At 40.1% G+C, this 21,934-nt stretch overlaps 1 protein-coding gene across 5 annotated transcripts in view; it reads right to left on the bottom strand.

The window, feature by feature from the left end:
* nhsb (Nance-Horan syndrome b (congenital cataracts and dental anomalies)) overlaps positions 1–21,934 on the bottom strand; it is a 47,045-nt gene that overhangs the window by 24,017 nt on the left and 1,094 nt on the right. The window lies entirely within an intron of this gene.

Here is a 21,934-nt window from a genome sequence, read left to right as displayed (position 1 = left end):
CAATCTGTCTGTTCAATATAAGGCTGCAGTCTTAGCTTAGCGTAAAGACTGGAAACAGTTAGCACAGCTCTGTCCAAAGGTGACAAAATCCACCTACTACCACCTTTAAATCTCACTAAATTTAACATTGTATATTGTTTGTTTGATCTGTACAGAAATGAAAGTGTTAAGTGCAAATACACGATGATAACAAAAATAATAATAAATAATATTTTTATAATGCAGTATAGCCTATACTGATTTTACCTTTTTGTTTTTAAATCTTGCAGTTGAGTGCCTGGAATTAGATTTTTTAATTTATTTTTTTGTTCCGCACCCCACCCATGGATTGGGGCTTATTTTCTCCGCTTTAAACTTAAGTACAGTTTTTCATGGATGTGCTACAACCAGCACAAGCAGTGCTCCAGCAGCTTGGTATTTTCTTGACCATGACATTCACAGCCAGTGAGTGCACTGGCACACCGGTGAGAGGAGAAGCACAAACAGTTTGGGAGCTGAGTTTAGCTGAGGCAGTGCATTTTGCTCTGAGAATACACGCAGCTTTTACAGTAATTTGGTGATTTTGTCAACAAAAGCGAACTAAATACTTACACCACAATTACAGAAGAATCCTGAACATATAAATAGATTTAATTAAACACAGAAGAAAAAACAGTAGATGTGTTTAAAACGGCATAATACAATTAAAGTTTAATGTGATCATGGCGAGAACTCCAGTAAGGCAGTCTGTATAGATCAATAAATGAATATGGCTGTTTCTTACAGTTTCTGTTGTCCACAACTGTGTTATTCTTCTTCAGTACATTAAATCTCTGCAGCCAGCTGAAGAGCAGGACAGATATGTTGATAACTCCGCAGCCTTTCGGAGAGAGCTGGCACGGCTGTTTCCCCCTGCTTCTAGTCTTCATGCGAAGCTAAGCTAACAAGCTGCTTGGCTTTAGTTTCATATTTCAGCACTGATATGAAAGTGATGTCAATCTTCTGATCTAAGTCTCAGCAAGAAAGCAAATAAACGTATTTCCCAAAATGTCAAACTCTTCTTTTAAGTAAATTCTAAAATAAACGATTAAATTAAAATCAGCCTCATGGCTTTACTTCCATGCTGTATTTTCCACAACGGCACTAATGAGAGCACAGACAGAGCCGGGGTGTTGGGTGCGTGAGTGTGTGTGATGCTGTAGTCTGATTGATGTGACAGTGAGAGTGAGTCTCCTCGAAGAACCCCGGCCTTATTGCTCTTCTGTTACACACTGCCCCCGCACACACATAACATCTCTCACTGTCACACACGCACACACTCTGCACTGTACAATGGTTACAGTTTCCTTCCTTTTCCTTCTATCTCCTTCTGTCATCTTCTTCCCCCCGTCGTCCTTTTATCTCTTGTTCCCTTCACCACTCCTTCTTTATTCCTTCGCCCCTTCTTCTTCCTTCTACACTTCAACCACGGCTGCATCCCGGAGGCCAACCAACTGTAATGATCGTATTGTCTCTGCTCCACCTCCTCAGCTGACCAGATACTGATGGTAATTAGCCAATCAGCATCCAAACCATCACAACCTTTACTGAAAGAATTCAAACAGGAGGAAAGATGTTGATGATGACCGTAATGCTTGTGTGATGCAATATTATAAACCGCAGGTTCACTTTGTAGTTTCACCTGTCAGCAAATGGTACTAGCTCAGGTTTCATCGTCAGTCATGTGGCAACAGATAATTGCATATGGGAAAAGAGATTATTGCTGTCTCTGTTCTTAGCTCACATGATTACACCCGAACAAGTTTCTTTTGCTGAGGAATACCATGGGATATTGTTGAAAGTATAGCTGAAGCAATTGCATGATCGGATGATCAGTAAAGAAAGTAACCGTCGGTTGCTGTCCTTGTCAAAAGCATCAGAAAATCAAGTAAATGTACCTTGATTTCGGAGCATTTTATCACAGATGTGTGTTCCGATCGTCAAGAGTGAATCTTAATGCTCAAACCGTGTGTTCTCTGATTCTACGCATCGATGCACGTAGGCACTCTTTTCCAAGTGGCTTTCTTCTTATGGAAAACTTGTTAGCAAATAGTTGCTTATTTACACATCCATCAGTTACAGAGCAACAGCATCATTCATTTGGAGTGGTGTTTGTGTCTGATGAATGTAGGCCTAAGTCTAGTATTCACTTCCTATTAGCTCTGTTTTTGGTCTCTACCAACTCCTGTCTCTGTCTCTTTAACTGATAAATTCTCAGCTGTACTAAGCAGCTTGTAATGAACTGCATTTGTATGACACTGAGAGAGATGAGAGTGAACCAAAACAGAGAAGTTGCAGCCGAACAGCTAAGCAATGAGTTACTTACTATAAAGCTCCGTAAAGCTGAGGGGAGCTACTGGTTCAGGAACTCATTACAAGTGAAAGCTACAAGCTACACAGACAGTTTCCTCTCGATTTTTTAAAGAGATATCTTACGATTTAAAGGCGACATCTAGAATCTATCCAGAAACAGCTGTCCTTGTTACTCTAGAAGAAGACTCTCTGAGCATTTACAATAGAGATTTACTTATATAACTTGAGTTACATCCAAGTAACTTCTATTTTGTTCTTCATTACTGTGACTCGCTTAATGTTGTATTTACTGTCCACACACTTCACTGTCATCAGAAACATATAGGAGAAAAGACAAGCAACTGAAGCTGACCAATCACAGTTCTTGCGGTCTCCACTTGGTATCTCTGTAGCCCAATGACTCACTGGATGTAGACTGTGAGTGTAAACATGCCACATTTTCCTCCCCTTTCGCTATGTGCCTGTTGCTGGAAACAACAACAACCAAGCTAGCAACCTACACACTAAAAATTACAAATTTTAATGAAAATGAACATTGTGTTTTTTTGTTTGTTTGTTTGTTTGTTTGTTTGTTTGTTTGGTTTTTTTTGCATTTTCTTGGATTTTTCTTGGGTGTTTCCCTGTTTTCTTGGCGTGGTAGGCGTTTTGTAACCGACAGCAACTACACATGTGGCTATGCCGTAACCTCTTAACACACACCTATAAATCCCCCTTAAAGTGGAAGAAAATAATTATTTTTTATTGGGGGAACCAACCATCTAATATATTTCTTTTCCCTAAAAACTGTAGGTTTACTTTAGCTGTTCTGAGAGCAACTACTTGTGATTATACAATTCACATTTTGTTAATCTTTCAATCAAGATTAAGGTCCAGTTAAGTGGGTAACAGAAACTTAGTGATAGGATTACCAGATGTCTTATTCAACACTATTGCAAGCTGCAGAGGTAACTAACTTTTTAGTAAATTTAGCTGACCGGCTATTAAGCAATCAGATGTCCAAACAAGCAGAAGAAGAGGAGGAAGCACATAGAACGATAATACAGTGTTACCAAAAGCACATAATGTCTGAAAAACTGGTCATTAATGTCTTGTCCATGTCAGTCTTATTAGATAAATTGTTTAAAGAGTGTTTAAAGATTTAGTTTTTTCCTCTGAGTTCAGATGAAAACAAAAGTGTGCACTTTGAATCTAGGAAGAGCTGGCAGAGGATGGCCGCATGGATAATCACTTCCTGAATCTACTGAACGATTCTGACAGCTTTGGAGGAGTTGGAGATACAAAAACACAGATTTTAAACCCCACGAGGGGATTTCACTTGCATTTAATCCTCACAGATTTCAAGTAGATTTCAGCAGAGTGAAATGTGTGTGTTTTGATAAAACAGTCTCACTACAAGGTCCATGTAGTAGCTGTTCTGGAGCTTTCAGTCGGATCACAGCACATGAAATTGCCATGTCACTTAATTGCAGGTGTTCAGATTCAGTTTTCTGATAATTTCTTGTCATTGTTAATTTTAATTTAAGAATGAAAGTTCATTTTTGACTTTGGAAACAGGCTTTGACAAAACAATCTTTCTACAAGGTCAATTTAGTAGGTGGTGTGTACGATAATATCACACAACTGGACGGATGATAAGCCCCATAACTGCTACTAAATGGACCTTGTGGTGAGATTTTTTTATCTTCAATTTCCCACATCAAGAATAAACTTTCAGTCTAAAAAAATATTAAAGTAATTCAAATATCTGACTTGAAAATATCACTATGTGAAAGCAGTAAGTAAAAACACAGTTTCCATGTGGCATGTAATGTCAAAGACAGAGAGAGAAATAGTAAGGATTTCTGGAAACTATATACTGTTTACCGCAAACATCTTGGTTGTGTATTTATTTAATATTTATTTATCAGTTAATGTCTTAATCCTTTGTATTCGCTGTGAAACACACTTCCACCACACTGAAGTTCTAACCCTCTTCATCTGCTTGGAGACAAACTTGGCTCTGTACTGAACATTTGATGGCAGAGGAGCCTTTTCTCACAGAAAAATGTTTCAGTCCATGAAGCTGTTGTTTACTTTCGTCTGTCTGTTCTTCTTTAATGAAGACCAGGCTCCGATCTGGACTTTTGAACAGTAATGTGATCCTCTTCCTCTATGTTGAATAAGACAATGGGAGCTGACTGGACCAATTTCTCTAACAAGCACAATCTCACATGATGACTTTTAACCACATAAGTATGCAGACTCACAAATTTATGCAGGCATTCATGCAGTCTGGCAGTGTAACAGTCTGCAAGTTGGATGGATGTATGATTTGGTAGGGCTTAAAGTAAGTACAGAAATGAAAGGAAAACACTGTATTTGTGTAGATAGTAAAGCAAACCAGTTTTCCAAAAAACAAATAGTGCCAGGAAGTTCGAGTGAAGTTCAGTTGCCTAAATATATAAAGGTTTTCAAGTATTTAAGGTATTTGGCCTTTCAGGCCTGAAGAGTACAGGGTTCAAGTATTGAGTGGAAATAAAGCTATTTATGCTTCATTACTCTTTTAAAAGATTAACCTGTAGGCTATCTAAAGCAAAATCAAGAAGTGATATGACAGCAGTAGAAATGCCAAATGACTAGGAGACAATAACAGCAATGAGTCCAAATTACACAAAAAGCAGCAGGTTTGGACTGGCCTTCGGGCATAATGGGACAAATCATGGTGGACCGCCACATTGGACTGTCAAAAAATCCATTAAGGTTTTACCAGCCCTGTCACTATCTCTGCTGGCCATCTGTGTACCTGTCATTCAGGGTGTGCATGAGAACATGCTGTTTGTGTTTTCCATGACTGGGATCACTGGCCGGTCACAGCCAAGTTTCAGCCCTCAATGACCGGACCCAGGCAGGGTCATGCAGCTATATTAACGAGCTCTAAGCTCAATCCTGCGCTCAATCTTGCTTCTCTTACAAAAGGACACAACATAACGAGATCAGTGTCAGTCCTATCCTATCTATCGGTTTACTGTGGGGTTAAGCAAGGTATTTACTGTCTAAATCTGTTCAAAGGCTTTGAAACCACAGCCCTGACTACATATCACCGTGGCTTTAAGAATATTTACTTAGTATAATACCAAAATATGGAGTCTAGTCGTAAACAGCATTCGGAGGCATATATTTCGTTGGTCTAAGCATTCACAAAGAATAGATGAGCATAAACCAACATAAACTAATAAAGAAAAGCAAGTCATAATGAGGAGTCATAGACAATAGAAATACAACAGATTATTATAATAGACATACAGTTGATCTGTCTACAGCTTCTTAACTCTCTTAACTAACTTAACTAAGGTGTCTACAAGAGGCACAATTTGAGAATTTCAGACAGACATTCGCACCCAGAAGAGAAATCTGGATCAAGTTCTGAACAGCAGTAGGGACAGACATGCTCTAAGTCTCAATATGCTAATAGTCGGACTCTCTCTACACCTCAGCTCCAGGTTTCCAATTTAACAGCCATGTCATGACCTGCTTAAGCTTCCCAGCCACTGTACAATGTTGGCAAGGCTTCATCAACATCTTGAAGGGGCAAGGTGACAAAGTAGAATGAAAAAGTACTTAACTATGCTTGAGAACTGAATAATATATTCCTGGTACTGAGCAGCAGCCCCCTTTCACATAATCTACATTTTAATAATCCTAAAGTTTAAAATTCTCTAATTCATCAACTTCTCTTTATCTGCATCTGTGATGGGTATAGACTTAGGATTACTGACTTTTACCTGGATTCACCTCATCAGTGCAGGCCATGGATCGAGACAGCACTCCTGACAGCATATGGACTCAACTGTAATGTGGTTTAAATAATGAGTGCACTGTTCACTGCAGTCATAAATATTAATCTGAAATTACAGGAGCCGAATACACAGGGAACAAAAAGCTCTCAAACAACTGCAATAAACCATTTGGTCATTTTGACTGAACATCACTGGCATCTGTACGAGATGGGGCAAGAAGGCAGCAACACACCCAGAAAATCACTACAGAATTACACTTGGATGAAAATGATGGGATTATGTATCCAGCCTCGTCTCATTAGAAACGACCTGTTTTTAGGCAGAAGCTCTGACTGTACTATAATGAGCAGTTGAAGAGAGGAGACAATGTATAATGCATTATCTCCCCTTTTATCCCGAGGATGAGAGGACGCCCAGTTTCTGTGGGACATCCAAGTGTTGGTCATGGTGCATCTGTGTGTTTGAGTGTGTCGTACGAGCGTTTGTGCATACTGTACATACATTCATGCAGAGGCTTGAGTGTGTGTGTGTATGAAATCTTTTATACATCTGGCTGCAGAGAAAAGAAAGCATTTGATCTCCTCTTGTGTGAGATCTCACCTTGTGAAATGGGAAACTACTCTCAGTAGTGTAAATGGTACAGGCACCAAATTGCCAAAGCTACATTAACATGCATAAGCCTTTTGCCATATGTGATAATGAGCGATGTGATCGTATGAGATCGGTTCTATCAGGGCTGTGACCACGCTACAACGATAAACATCAGATGGTGTAAATGCGCTGCACAAAGGTTCAGCTGGGGCCGTATCATCCTCAGGATCACTGCTTCTGATCCACTGCAAACCATATGGCCCCGCTTCACTTTAACACGCATGGATTAAAGGTCTGGTTTGCTTGGCCACAGACACTTGGTTTGAGTCTGTCAGTATTACTGTATGTGCAGTGCTTTATTTTGTTCTGAAATATGGCAGCCGGGCTTTTAACTAGAATGTGGGACTTTGTGGTCAGTGTTGTCAGTTTTAACTAACACCAAACTGTCAATCACAACCTCAGAACCGCCCATGATAACTTGTTTCTTTGCTTTTTTTTTTTTTTTTAATCAGAGAGAGGGTTTTGTGTGTATGATATAATGCATAAGTTGGGTAGGATAATATTTTGTTAAAACATATACAAACATATACACACACACACACACACACACACACAGTTTTATCACATACTTATATCAATATAGCCGTTATTAGGTTTGTCCTGTGTTGTTGGGACTGAGAATCTCACAATATGTTCAGTGGCTGACTACAAGTGTTTTGGGGCCATTTTGTATCATATGATTATTAGTGTGGGTGAAGCCAAAGCCATGATTACTGTTTAAAACAAGCCCCACCAAGACTTTTGGATAATGTTACATTAAAAACAGTCTTCACATATATGAACAGATTGAAGCTTTCTTACAGCTGTTGTAACAGTTTTGACCTGAAACTGAATATGATTTAAAAAAAAAAAAAAAAACTTTCAACCTTTTTGTCATTAACTGGAATCACTTCTGGTTTTGTCGTCGGTCCTCTGATATTGGATGCTGAGATTGAGAGGACACTGAACTCAACTGCTCCTCTTTTTCTTAAAGTTTAGGCAGACTGGACACAGCAGTGTGAAATATAGCCTGTAACTTTTAATTGGAGGAAAGCGTCCAAATGGTACGAACAGTAGCTCAAATTATCACAGCCTCCCAAATCAAATAAAACACAGCCCAGTTGGATGGAAAACTGCCCAATCTGGCAACTCTTAGTTCCTCCGCCACAACACATTCAAGTGTTTTCTAATCTGTTGCCCCTTTTCAGCAAACACCATTTGTCAGTGCTTTCCAAAATTGTTACTTTTGCAAAAATAAAACTGATTTCTGATATTCTGTGGTTAATGATTAGTTCGTTTTAGGCACAAAATCCATCCACACATTATTGATCCATCCAACCTCTCTGTGGTGTTTATGGCTCTATAACAACATCACACTATTCCCTACTTTGCCGAAAATCTATATCTTTATCTCAACATTTTCCCTGACTTTAGCAAATATAAAATAAAAACAACTATAAAATTAGTAAAATGAATTAATTGTCAAGGGTTTAGTGTCTATTAGATATTTTGCAAGTCAGTGCAATCAACGTCCTTTGATTTTTGTTTTCGTCATAATCAGTTGCACAGTCCTCACATTTAGTTACATTATGTCCTTAACAGGTAAACAATTGTACATAAAAGATGAACCATAGACCAATTCAGTGTGATTAATTTTAGATGACGCTGAAGGTGGCGCAGAGGAGCTCTGACTGTTGAAGTCCTCAGCTGTTAGATATTAACTGATTAAGCAGTGATACAAGGGGAAATAATAGGGTTTGTGACTTTAATATGTTAGGCTATTAATCTGCTATCACATGTCATCTGTAGGGACTTGGCCTCAGTGGAGTAATCTGCTGGGTAAGGCTCAAACACACACACACACACACACACACACACACATATGCACAATAGTGATGGGGAGTCCCCAGTAAGTCACACAATCGGTTAATTGTAATTTCTTGCTACTGTAATTATTCGACTCTGTGGTGATAATTACTATCATAGAATGGGAGCAGAATCTGTCAGGATACTGTAATTATTTTACACATGTTGTATCTGCAGTATTAGTACTGTATAATATTGGATAAACAACTCTTTGTCCCTCACCTCTGATATAATTCTCCCACTTTTTGGTCCAGACTGAAAGATCTCAACAACATTAGATGGATTGTCATAAACTTTAGTACAGATATCCATAGTGCCCACAGGATGAATCCTAATGACCGATAACTCCTCAACTTTTGCTCTAGTGTCACAAGGTCGACAATGGGAATTTTGAGTAAAAATTCTTGATAGTTATTAAAGTGATTTCCATGAAATTTAGTCCAAACATTAATGTTCTCCTCAGGATGAATTGTATAATCTTTGGTGATCTCTTAACTTTTCATCTGTTGTCACCAAGCATCTGCAAATAAATACCAGCTGTCACGCTAACATGCTAAAGTAAGATGGCAAACATAGTAAATGTTAAACCTACTTAACATTAGCCTGCTAGCATTGTCACTGTTAGCTTTTCGCTCAAAGCACCACTGTTCCTAAGTCTTCGTCCTCTTCTTCTCGTGTTCTTACCGCACAGCTCAACAATTTCTTCCAGTCTTTAGTGTTTTTTTTCCCTCTTATATCCTCACCTTTCCTCTCCTCTCCTCTCCTCTGTAACAGCTGTGGATGCCTGCAGCGTTTAGTTAACGCATCTCCGGCCTGTCATCCGGAGGTACATTGGTGCACTCATCAAGCAGGACACAGAGCATACAACACGCATGCACAGCCTCCCCACAATGCATACTCACACTCTTCTGCTTATATTGTCACTTCTCACTGCACCGTTTGCGTGGCTCAGGTATGAAAATAAATTGGACTTCCTGTTATCAGAGGTTCCTAAAAAAGGGAGTGCCTGTTTGTGATGGAAAACGGGTTGTAGTTGTGAGGAGTGCATGAGTGTGTGTCTGTGTCTGTACATGGTGTGTATGTGTCTGTTTGTGTTTGATGCATAAGAAAGTGGTAGGCTTTGGTAGGCTCTCTGATACAATCAATAGTGACAGATATATGGCTAATTAGTGCAGCCTCGGCTCGGCTGTCCTCACCTCTCACCAGCCCGCTGTGAAATTGGATTAATTTACCTCGCCGTAACACAGTGTATCAGCAACCAATAGGACGCTTGTTTAATGAGCACAGATTTGTTGCTGCTTTGGAAAGAGACTAAACTAAAATTTAGTTTAATCTATAATGTGTGGTCACACACTTTAATGTTGTTGGGAACTGTAGAGCAGTATCTCTCTCTCCCTCTCTTTCTCTCACTCAAACACACACACACACACACACACACACATATGTCTTCACAGTATGGTGAGCATGTTTCAAGGCAGGGGTTGCTACTAGTCCAATTAGGTTGGCTCTTCTTTACGGCGTGCTAAGGTTCTTACAAAGGCAATCTGTTTCTAAGGAACTCCTTAAGAGAAGCTCAGTCCTTAAAACAAGCAGCAGACAACCTCTCCTAAGCTTTTTCTGACTCCATCTGTTTCCATCTTACGCTGATAGTTTACTAAGTCCATCCAGAAGCTCTTCCATTGAAAATCATCTCAACTGCCCACGCTTTGCCCCTAAATCCCCAGTTGATACTCATAATCTCTGCTGTCCATATTCTGAACCCAGCTCAAGCACATGGTCACAACATTATTGATATAATTGGCTCCCTATCCTATTTTTGTCACCTGCTAATACCAGGCGACAACAACTGACAGCTCTGGTGATTCCAATGATAGGTTAGTATAGTAACAGCCAAGGAAGAAGGAACCATAGCTCCAAAACCTGTAGGTGCAAGTCCCAGTAGATTTAACTAATCTCTCACAATGAAATTTAGATAATTGGTTTTAAATTCAAAGAGTGGTCAAAAATGACTCGGTTTAAAAACTCATCATCATATCGTTGTAAAATTAATGTGTCTTGTGTTAAGATGAACCAGAAATGGTCCTTTTCATGCTCACTCATCATTAAGTCCAGTTTTATTTTTCTTCAGTTTCTTTTTTCTCTCCTTTTTTTTTTTTTTTTATCTCTGTCTGTTGTAACATGACTGCTCTTTGCCAACAGCACCCCTGCAAAGTACAAAAACACCCGTCTGTGAGAGCCTCTGCGTGGGACTTTCTTGTGATGCTGAGAGGAAATCACTGAGTGAGTGAGAGATAGAGAGAAAGAGAATGAAAGAGAATCTATCCATCTGTCTACTATACGTGTTTGTCCCTCCAAAATACTGTCAATAAGTCTCGTTCAAACATGATGTATATTTTTATACAGAGAGAAGCTTTTGAAGATAAACGAGAAAAATATGTGGAATTATGATTTATAAGCTTTCAACTGAAGTTCATCATGCAGATTAACAGTATCATCTTTCTGCTCTATGGAGTTAATTTTAAGGTTAAAGCTGCAACAAACTGCCGTCATGTGGACAGACAGTTGTGTCTGTAACAGTCACGTCAAAGACATTAGCCTTCTGTGACATTCATATTTTAAATTTCGTATTAATTTTAAAAGCTTAGTCAGAAATCGTTAAAATAGTTATCTACATGACTACATCTCTTTCACCAAATAGGTTTGTAAAAACACATCCATAAATGTTATTTATTAGGAGCTAAACAGCAACTTAACACAGTTTTATGTTGAATCTTTGTGTTATGTTGCATCCTGAACCACAGCCCCATAAACATTTATAATTTTCGATTAAGTGACTCTTGCTGATGAATCTTCTTTTGATCATTATTCTCAACAATCTCAAGTTCTCACAGTCCAAGGTCTTAAAATGTGTTGTTTGTCCAATAAGATATAATGTTTACAAGACCAAGAAAACCAGAAAATATTCACATTTTAGAGGCTGAAACCAGTTTTTTTTTTTGTTTAAAAAGTATTTCTGATTATCAAAATAGTTTCCTGTCAGTTTTTTTTATGATCAACTAATCTTTTCAGCTCACCTCAATACTATTGTCATTCCAAAACATGGGTAAACCGTGTTCATAGTGCATGTAAAGCTGTACTTCGAAATGCTAACAGAGAAGAGGTCGTGATCACAAGCGGTTCATTCGTTGTTTACACACTAGATACTGTATGTTTCCTTTCCACAATCTCCTGCTTCGAATGATTAGTGACTCTGTAACCAACAACATCTGGGTGAAGTGACTTCAGAGTCTATTGAAGTCTGTTGTTATGTAATGGTACACAAAGAAAAAAAGTTACTCATTGGTGCTTGTGGAATTGCAGCACTGTACACTGCTGTATGCTGGAGTCACTAGATTCCAGAGATGTCCACTCAGTGCACAGACACTGACACACGCACGCGCACGCACGCACGCACACACACGCACACGCACACACACGCTGACCCAGAGAGATCGCTGAGCGTGTGCATTTTTTTTTGGTCCCCAGCCATCTGTCAAAGATTTTGGGGGAATGGTGATGATGATGGGGTCTCCAGGCAGAGATGACTGCAGTTCAGGACAGTTCAGTTTAGCATGTCACAGGAGGCTGACACGCAAATGTGTACACACACACACACACACACACATCAGGGGGACATTTATGCATTAGAGACACAAACAGACACACACAGAGACACATTCACACCGCCTCAAGCTTTACTAGAAAACAGAACTGTAATGCAACAAAGCTGTCACTGCTTGTGACTTATATACAAGTCTGTTGTGCAAGAATCTGTAGTCTGCACCTGTGTTTATAACTTTAAAGTACATTTGTCATCACTATCTCAAGATGATGTGCTGAATTCCTGTGGTAGTTTAACTCAGTTTCATATCCTATACACACACACCTGAAAGCATATGGATGTTCCTCATACAAAATACACTTGATAAAATTAAAAAATAATCCAGTGCCACCCTATGTCTGCATAGAAGTCCAAAACACAGTTCACACACAGTTTCTTTTGTGTTTTATACAGATAAATAACGTGATACAGAGCAAACAACGAGACAACAGAGGGGACAGTTGCTGCTGCAAAGCTAAGAGCAGAAAGGACGAGATAGTTTCCCAAAGCCATCACACCAGCTGCAGACAGTGATACTCACAACTCTCCTGCTACCACAGCTAACGTCACACCAACAACATGTTTGGCAAATTAGAAAATAAACCAAATGCTTTTCTCTCCACCATAGTTGGACTTCCCATCACGACAGCAGTAGGTCGGTATCAAGTGCGCTGCCACATCGACCGGCCGGTGTACCGGCAAAACATTCATAAAGTTTTTAAAGTCAGTAATTTTTGTTTTACTCTCTGTCCCCTCCATCTCTCTGTCATTTGTGGTGCGGGCCAGTCGTAGCAGATTAGTCCAAATCTGAATTTCTTTCCCAGTCTGACCGTGCAGTCTCCACTGCTGGAAAACCTCAACATACAAACATCAACGTTAACGCGGTTCTTCCCCCTTGCCTGATCATAGCCTTCAGCTCCAGTCTACGCACCAATCCCTTGTCTGCAATCCCCCAATCAATCCCATCAAAACTCCTCTCAGTAGTATTGTGTGCTCAATTTTTTTCAGCACACACACAACAAACAGCTAGCGAATCATGAGGAGATATCAACTGAATTTGTTTTTAAAAAGTGTATTAGATTACAATTGCTTACTCTACCTTTTAAGTGACATAAAATCGACGATCTGTCTTAAAGAGACATGAACATATTTAAATAAAACTATTATTACTCAATATTAGACATTCAAATATGAAGAAAAAAGTAGTTAGGATGAACTATAAACTAAGAAATAATCATAAAAATTCACCAATACCACATGAATACTTAGTCAAGTTCACATGTCAGTCAAATTTAGCATACACTTTACACCTGTGAGCAACTATTTGCTTTAGTCTGTGTTTTATAGAGCCAATTTTCTCTCCTTGATGATGTGAGCCAATGAACCAGTTTGGGATAGTTTTGTTTATTTTTGGTGTAACTGCTCAGCTATAAGCAGAACTATAACAAACATAAAAAAGCCAGAGGCCAGTTTGCACAGACAAGGAATAATCTCCAGAAAGCCAGTGTGCCAGCCATCCAGCCGGCCAAGTGCTGTGATGTACAGACCAAGAAGTTCTACATGCATGTTTTATTGCACGCTGCAACAGCACCAGAGACCGAGGCACTTAAAGCAGAATTTCAAATGATAACATGAGATACAGAAAGAAGAGGCTTGCAGAGTTCAGCGGGTTGTGTGTGTGTGTGTGTGTGTGTGTGTGTGTGTGCGTGCGTGCGTGTGTGCGTGCGTGTGTGTGTAAGTCAAGCAGTGCTGCAGCTGCTGCTGCTCTGTTGTCTTGTGCACATAATAATAACAAAGTGTACAACATGCAATACCATCACATCCCTCTCTTGTGACCTTCCATGTCATGGCCACATGTTTCTGTGGTAACATGAGTGGACATATGCTGACCATATGCTTTGATTTAGTTGTGGTAGTTTTTGTTGTGTTTATGTTTGTGTACGGCAGCGTAGGAAAGCAAGTAAGAGAGACACACACACAAAGAGACACAATACACAGGAAAGAAAAACAGAGAAAGAAGGAGAGATTGCTTCAAGTCTGCTCTTCACAATATAATTAAGATCATTTTAAAAAGGATCTACAGATTAAGTCCTCTCTTCTCTGAGCCTTTCCACTCTTGCCTTCACCCTCTGCATTTTGATCTTCACGCTAATGATGGAAATGTCAGTTTCCCCTTGAACACAAAATTATCAAAACTAATGTGCTCTGTTAATACAGTCATTTAATTGCATCAAATGAGTACATTCATTCTCACCAGATGATGTGCCATTTTCACTTGGATGCCTCCATGCATGTATTAAACATTAAATAAGGTGGACTGTTTATTTCAGTTAAAGCTGCTCATCCAGTGCACACACAGATCAGTGTCTTTTGATGCCTCTGATTGGCTGACGGCCTAATGAAGGAAAGATACTGTATTACACCTAATGATTCTCATAGTGAAATCTGAAAGAGCAATTTTTGATTTATTTTATTATAATGGTTGCAGTGTTGTTTGTATATGTGAAGTGTGCATCTTCAAGTTAAAATGGGTCTTATCCACACTTGCTATTGCCATGTTTATTGATATTGTATGTTTCATATTGTTTCTTTCTGTCTTTTCACCAGTAGCGTGGGAAGAGGGTGCTGTGGGGGCTGCAGAGTGGGAATATCATTTGACCCTTTCAAATAATTTTATTTAGTTTCTATTCAGTTGTGTGAGGATATGTTATTCTACCTCAGTACAAGGTAGTTTTCTACCTCAGTATCCTGACATATCTGCATGCTGTCACATCAGCTAAGAGCTCAGAGGAGCTGCCAGAACATAAGTGACCATAGCAAAATAAAAGGTGCAGAAAAAATATAACATTTTAAATTCTTGAAACAGTCCAAAACCAACTAAAACAAAAGCTCTGTGGAAAAAAGTGTAGTGAGTGTGAGGCTTTATATTATCTGCACATCCACAGGTGCATCTATACAGAATTTACTTTAGTTTTTATGCTTCCTGGAGCATTTTTTCTTCTAAATCCAGTGTTGTCTTATTTTTGCCACCATGTCCTCTTGTGAGCACAAAACAGCAACTAACCCGCTCTCAGCCTGTGGAGGTCAGGAGATAAAAACTAACGCTGACAGCTGCTGATTCTGAGGACAGGCAAGGTGGACATATAGAGTATATGAAACGTGACCTATTGTTCATAACATGTTGAATAAAACAGCTCAAAGTAAGCATCAGTCAGCCCATACGTGTTTAGCCTGTACATTAGATTTTTTTCTCTCTCTCTTTTTCAGTTTTGATGAGTCAGCAGCAGCTTAGCTTGTTGCGGGGTAAATTATCCTCCATCATAGAGACCATACTGTTTATCCTGCTGTGATATTATTTCCACACAAGGTTCTGATTTAACTACAGAAAATGTCATTTAAACATTAATATACTAAACGTTACTACACATCATGCATGTGCACGTATCCAGGGCAATCCCTCCACACACTAAAATACATTCCTGCCCACATGCCTCTCACATCACAAGCTATTCCCTGCACAACTATGGCCTTCCCTTGTCTTTCTCTGTCTCTCCGTTTAACTCTGTCTCCTCTCCTCTCCTCTCCTCTCTTCTCCTCTCCTCTCTTCTCCTCTCTTCTCCTCTCCTCTCTTCTCCTCTCCTCCCCTCTCTTCTCCTCTCCTCTCCTCTCTTCTCCTCTCCTCTCTTCTCCTCTCCTCTCCTCTCTTCTCCTCTCCTCTCCTCTCTTCTCCTCTCCTCTCTTCTCCTCTCCTCTCCTCTCTCTCTTCTCCTCTCCTCCCCTCTCCTCTCCTCTCCTCTCTTCTCCTCTCCTCTCCTCTCCTCTCTTCTCCTCTCTTCTCCTCTCCTCTCTTCTCCTCTCCTCTCTTCTTCTCTCCTCTCCTCTCTGGCTTGTAAGTGTCTGGGTGGAAATCAAAGTGCATTAAACATTAAATATGCTGTCAAGAGGCAGAAGTCTCTCCATGCTGATGATGATGGGGAAAGTAGGGCAGTGAGGGAAGAGGTATAGAAAGGGGGGGGGGGGGGGTAGGAGAATGGACACAAATATGCAAAGATGGAGGGAAGGACAGATGGAGGCAGAGACAAAGACACTGAAGATGCTGTGAGAGAGAAACAAGAGCACATAAATCATCACACAAATTGGATTCTGGAAACATCTGAATTGATGCTCTTAGTGTGAGGTGTGCGTGTGTGTGTGTGTGTGTGTGTGTGTGTGAGGTGTGCGTGTGCATGTGTGTGTGTGTCTGAGGTGTGAGACAGACAAGATGTGCCTGGACAGAGTGTATCCTAACCTGCCTTGTGCGTTTGAAATCAGATCCCTGAACCACACACAGTACAGATTAAGCCTGTTGGCCAGTAGCACAGAATGAAGTTGGTAAATATGTCTCTATTTCTCTTTTCACTGTAGGATTTGTGTGTGTGTGTGTGTGTGTGTGTGTGTTTGCGAGTGAGAAACAGAAAAAAGAAACACATTTACTTCCAGACCACTGAGAATCACACACTGTACTTTTTAGCTCTCCGTCTCTCTCTCTGCGCTTCTCTCTCCTTCATTTTGTCCTTAACAAACTGTTTCAACAACATGATCTGTGGTTCAGAACTGCTGCTAGTTGTACTACAAAAGATAGTGAGTAAAAATGTACGACCAGCTAGAGAGAGAGGGAGAGAGAGAGAGAGAGAGAGAGATTGACTCAGCTAAAAGGTTAAAGCAGGCCTCCCTCTCTGTCCTGTTACTATGCAGACTAGCGAGATAGAGCAGTCCCCCGCTGCCACAGGCCATACTATCTCAAATTCAAATTCAAAGTCAAATTTGCTTTAATGGCATACCAGGAAGAAACCAGTGTTGCCAGAGCAGTATAATATATTTGCTACAGACCAATATTTTCACATTAAAATCCCTTCCACCGTGTGTGTGTGTGTGTGTGTGTGTGTGTGTGTGTGTGTGTGCATGTGTGTGTGTGTTCAGTGCCTGCAGAGTGTATGCTGTGGATTGCTACCGATTCTGCTCCTGAACCCAAACGTGTAACTCTACAGTGAGTGTTTTACACTCAAGTCATTCATATTATAACAGTGAAAAACAAGCCCAAATACTAAATGAATGATTCAAAGTAAACCCTCTGTTGGTCTGACTTGGGCACGTTCATGCATTATTCCAGGTTTTTCCTGATTTCTAGCCTTGTAGTCCCACCAGATATAAGCAAAGTTATGACTACATTTGTTATTTTTCTCGTTGTGTTACATATTTGTAGTGGTTCATTAACAACCGAGACCAACAACAGTGTATGGCTTGTTTTTTTTAAATAGCTGAAATGATTGTTTTTGTGTCAATATTGGATATTATTTGAATTCTTTTACTAGTTATAGTTACATTTGTAGTTCTTCTGCTCAGGCTGCAGTCTGGTGCTGAGCTGGTAGGGGACTGATGAGAAGAGTAAGACTCAACCATAGAGTCGTGTTTTGGACAGTAAAATCAAAACAGTGAGCTAAAAGCTGCAGAACTGGCTGATAATTTGCTGTGCGTTCACATAAGCTGCAAACAACCCCCTCTCACGTTACACATAGTCATTTGATTCGTTGTTTATACAAAACATATTGATCGGTGGAGCTTTAAAGACGTGACATTTTCTGCTACACCTTGAGTCTTCCTCTCAGGCTGTAGAAAAGCCTAACCTTAATGCATGAAGTACTTCTTTTAGTTGTTGTGGGCATGAAAGACTGTAACTTTTTGAAGAGCGACCTTTATCATCAGCACTTAAATTTCTGAGACTGATGCTTTTCACTTAAAACAAAATTCATACAACTGCTCATACATAAGGTGAAAACCAAAGAGGAGAATAATAATAATGTACATACAGGCAGCATCAATATCACTGCACTGCACATAGCATTGACAACAAAATTAAATTAGTCTTAAGGAAAGATCAAGCTGAGACAATTAGTCGACCAGTTAACCCATCGACTGACAGGAAACTAATCTGCGACTATTTTAATAATTGATGAATTCCCATTATCTTTAAAATGTCAAATGTTCGCTGGCTTTATCCCCAAATTAAAGAAGCTAGTTGGACATGGCATACAGCGCTCTGGGCTCCAGAAAACTACAACAGGCAATCCTCAGTTCTCTCCCGCTGCATGATTGCTGTGTTCAGATTGTCCACTTGTTCACTCACTTACCCGCTGTATAGTGTTAGCTACGTAGAAGACTCACTGGGGTATACTGTAAGTGCAGGCAGCAGTTGATGCATTTCAGACTCTATTATTTGGATGTTAAATTGCTACATAATTATGCGCTGGATATTTGTAATTATTATCTCCATTGCATAAACAAACGCCAGAGCATCTGCATCACGTGAAGTACATTAAAATACACACTATCTTTTATGCTTTAATTTGCATCTACAGAGCAGTCTTTACTGTTTTTGTCAGTATGTGTTCTGACAGGCGTTTTAATAATAATTTTTTGACAGACAGAAAAGGACACGAGCCACTGCTCGGTCAAGACGTCTGAGGAGTATCATGCAAGGCTAGGCACTCTCAACAGCTAATAAAATCACATTAGCTAGCAGCTAACATTAGCGTCTAACCTGTTAGCGAGATGACGCAATGGACGATGGTCTAGTTCGATCAATTGTCTAAATTTGAATAGCACTACAAAATGGCTAATATATAATGGGCAAGTGGATGTTCCAAATAGGGCCCATGTCTGCACATGAGGCGTTCAGGCACTGAATTGAGTGTAAGTCACCCAAATATTGGTAGCACTTAGAGCCCAACATGTAATTTCTCTAGTTCCACACATAAAACAAAAAAGACCTGAAGCCCAAAAATATGGTTTGGGTCACATTTACACGTAGGGCGATCAGGTCAATCTCAAGCCGTTACGTGGAGTGGACTGTGTAGACACCTGGATCGATTAAAAAACAAGCGAATCTTTTCGGTCAGACACGTGAGATGGACTACTGAAAAACATTACGTAATACTTGTGTGTCCTGTGTAGGGAGAACCTTCTATTTTTCTTGTGTCATCCAAGACAGAAATAGTGCAATGACAGTGCAAATCAGTCAATTAAAACAAATCATCAAACAAGCTGAAAGTTGTACTATAGTTGACTTTTTGACAGTTAACACCGTGTGTAAATGGATGGCTACTATTGTTAGTGCTAACGTGTGACTACTAGTACAGACTGCTTCACCACTGATAAACGTCCCACACGACATATTGTTTCCCATGATTGCGACAGACACAGACTGTCTGAACGCCATCTGAACACTTCTTACTGCCATGTTCAGGATCAGTCCAAGTTAGCACCATATTGGCCGCCTTGAATCTTGATACGCTCCACAATCACATGAGGAAACTCTATTGTCACTGACACTGAATCTCTGTCTGTGTGTACACAGAGATATTCAGCTCCTCGGGGTTATTGCTGCCATTTGGGAGAAAGAGGGAAGATAATAGCCCTTTTGAAAACTGAATAAAAATAGCAAAACTTTGGTGGGCATCCAAGTATAAGCATTGGCCTACAGAGGACTCAAACTCTCCCCACAACCAAACTGAAGTCCCACACAGACAGTCAAAGTGTATTTTTTTCTTAGGTTATTTTGTGTTGCTTTTTCCCTCCAAAATGTGTTGAATGAAATACCTCATGACCAAAATAGAGAAGGATGAATAAAGATCCCAGATTCACAGTAAAAACAATACATAACACATCCAAACAGTGGTAACATATCTATAAAAAGGCGCCTGTAGACTGTGTTCATAAGATATCACACTGTGCAAGACAGGACTAATAAAGTCTTGGTCATAAACAGTTTATGTGATCAATTTTGAGGCATATCGTATTGTGCGATGGATATATGGTGAATTTTACTGTTACAATCTAAACCGAAAAAAAAGGCAGATGCAGGAAAAGACGTGTCATTGCATCACATCTGCCTGTTTTGCCAAGCTTTTGCTGTATAGCACTGACACTTCTATGCATCAAAAAAAATCAAAAGAGGAAGAGGCGGAGACCATAACGCCAGCTGTAACGCGGCAACATCAAATTCCTATTTTCGACAACGGCGTTTGTGATACTTTTTTTTAGCAGTAGCAATACCTTAGCTTGCCAGTGTAGTCCGCATCAATTTAAGCTGTATCGTGATTGGCGTGTTTGTAGAAGCGGGTCATACCAGCAGTCACATTGGGAGAATTTGGTTCCAAATTCTTACACTGCCCGAGTTTTGATGCAGGCTTTGGGTCAAGAAAGCTTTAAGTTGACCAGTGTTGAGGATCTAAGACCATTATTTTGATTGAAAACCAAAGATTTCACACATTTCTGTCAGAGGTGTGAACGTTTGTCTGGGATAGCCCAAAATCAACAACCCAAAATGAGTTCTATTCAGAAGCCTGAAAGGGTTAAACTACAGCTTTTCACAACAGCGAAGTAAAGATCAGAGAAAATTCTGAAAAATGAACATACATTTATGTAAGAGAATTTAGTTTTCTCTAATTTCTATCTGTGAAACCCACTAGATTTATCTTGTGAACCCTTGTAGGGGTCCCGACTCCAACATTGGGAACCACAGGTCCAGAGTTACATTAGCTCACTGTGGCATTCTTGGATTGGAGATTCACAAAACTCTGACAGTGCTGCATCTTTGGAAAAGCGTGTGCTATAAGTAATGCTTATCTTGTGTGTTTTGACTGGCTGGAGGGATATAGGTGCACAATCCACTCAACAAATCAATATTTCAGGGTTTTCTGAGCACAACAGGTTTCAGACAGGTTTCTGGTTCTGAGTTGCCGACAGGTTTGAAGGAGTTTAGCATAGTGAGGTGTAAGGGTTCTGTTGTGTGTTTTGAGTGCTGCACTGTGCAAGGACTGTCCCTCTCTGTTAGACAACAACGTGCACACGGTCTTTCTCACACAGTTTAATTCCAAGAGACCCCATGTATTCTTCGACATCAGAGCCCCATTCATCCGAATCCAAAGCAAACAGGAGTAAACAGAGCAATACAGTATAAGACTGTTCTGTTATAAAGACATCGCCTGACACATATGCTCTGATGTGTGTGTGTGTGTGTGTGTGTGTGTGTGTGTGTGTGTTGTTGGCGGTTTGGGGGGGTAAATCTAAAGAGGGAGTTCATGAGCCTACAGTAGCTTTAGGCCCCAACATGCTCTTCTTTGATTGTCCCAGATTATGATTACAGCAGTGATGATGCACAAAACTGGACTAAAATCCCTACAGGGATCGTCTAAAATCAAAAGCCTTATACTGAAGGGACTGCAGAGGACATAAATAATATGTAGCTGCTGTACAGAACGCGCTGTTACACTGAATTGCAGAGTCTTTCGTTGATGCCAATCAGGCTTATTTTATGTGATCCGTTCACAGCCGCATGCACTGCAATTATAGCGACACCTGAATATCTTGTCATGATCAGTTCATATTTACCCTGCAACACGGACATCGGGATTCATTATTGATGCTGTGTTGGTGCCGCTGCATGTGGAAAGGGTGGGTTTGGCGCACGGGGAGTCGCCTGTGAAAACCCCAACACACACACACACACACACACACACACACACAACACACACACACACACACACACACCTCAAAACCCATTTAATAGATACTCGACCCCGAACTTCATATAAAATGAACGAGGCGGACCTTCGTGGCCCCGAAAAAAACACCGCCTGAACATGCTTCAGGT

The sequence above is a fragment of the Seriola aureovittata genome, chromosome 1 (genome assembly GCF_021018895.1).
Source record: "Seriola aureovittata isolate HTS-2021-v1 ecotype China chromosome 1, ASM2101889v1, whole genome shotgun sequence".
In the NCBI taxonomy this organism is placed as follows: Eukaryota; Metazoa; Chordata; class Actinopteri; order Carangiformes; family Carangidae; genus Seriola; species Seriola aureovittata.
This window is presented reverse-complemented; position numbering and strand designations above follow the sequence as displayed.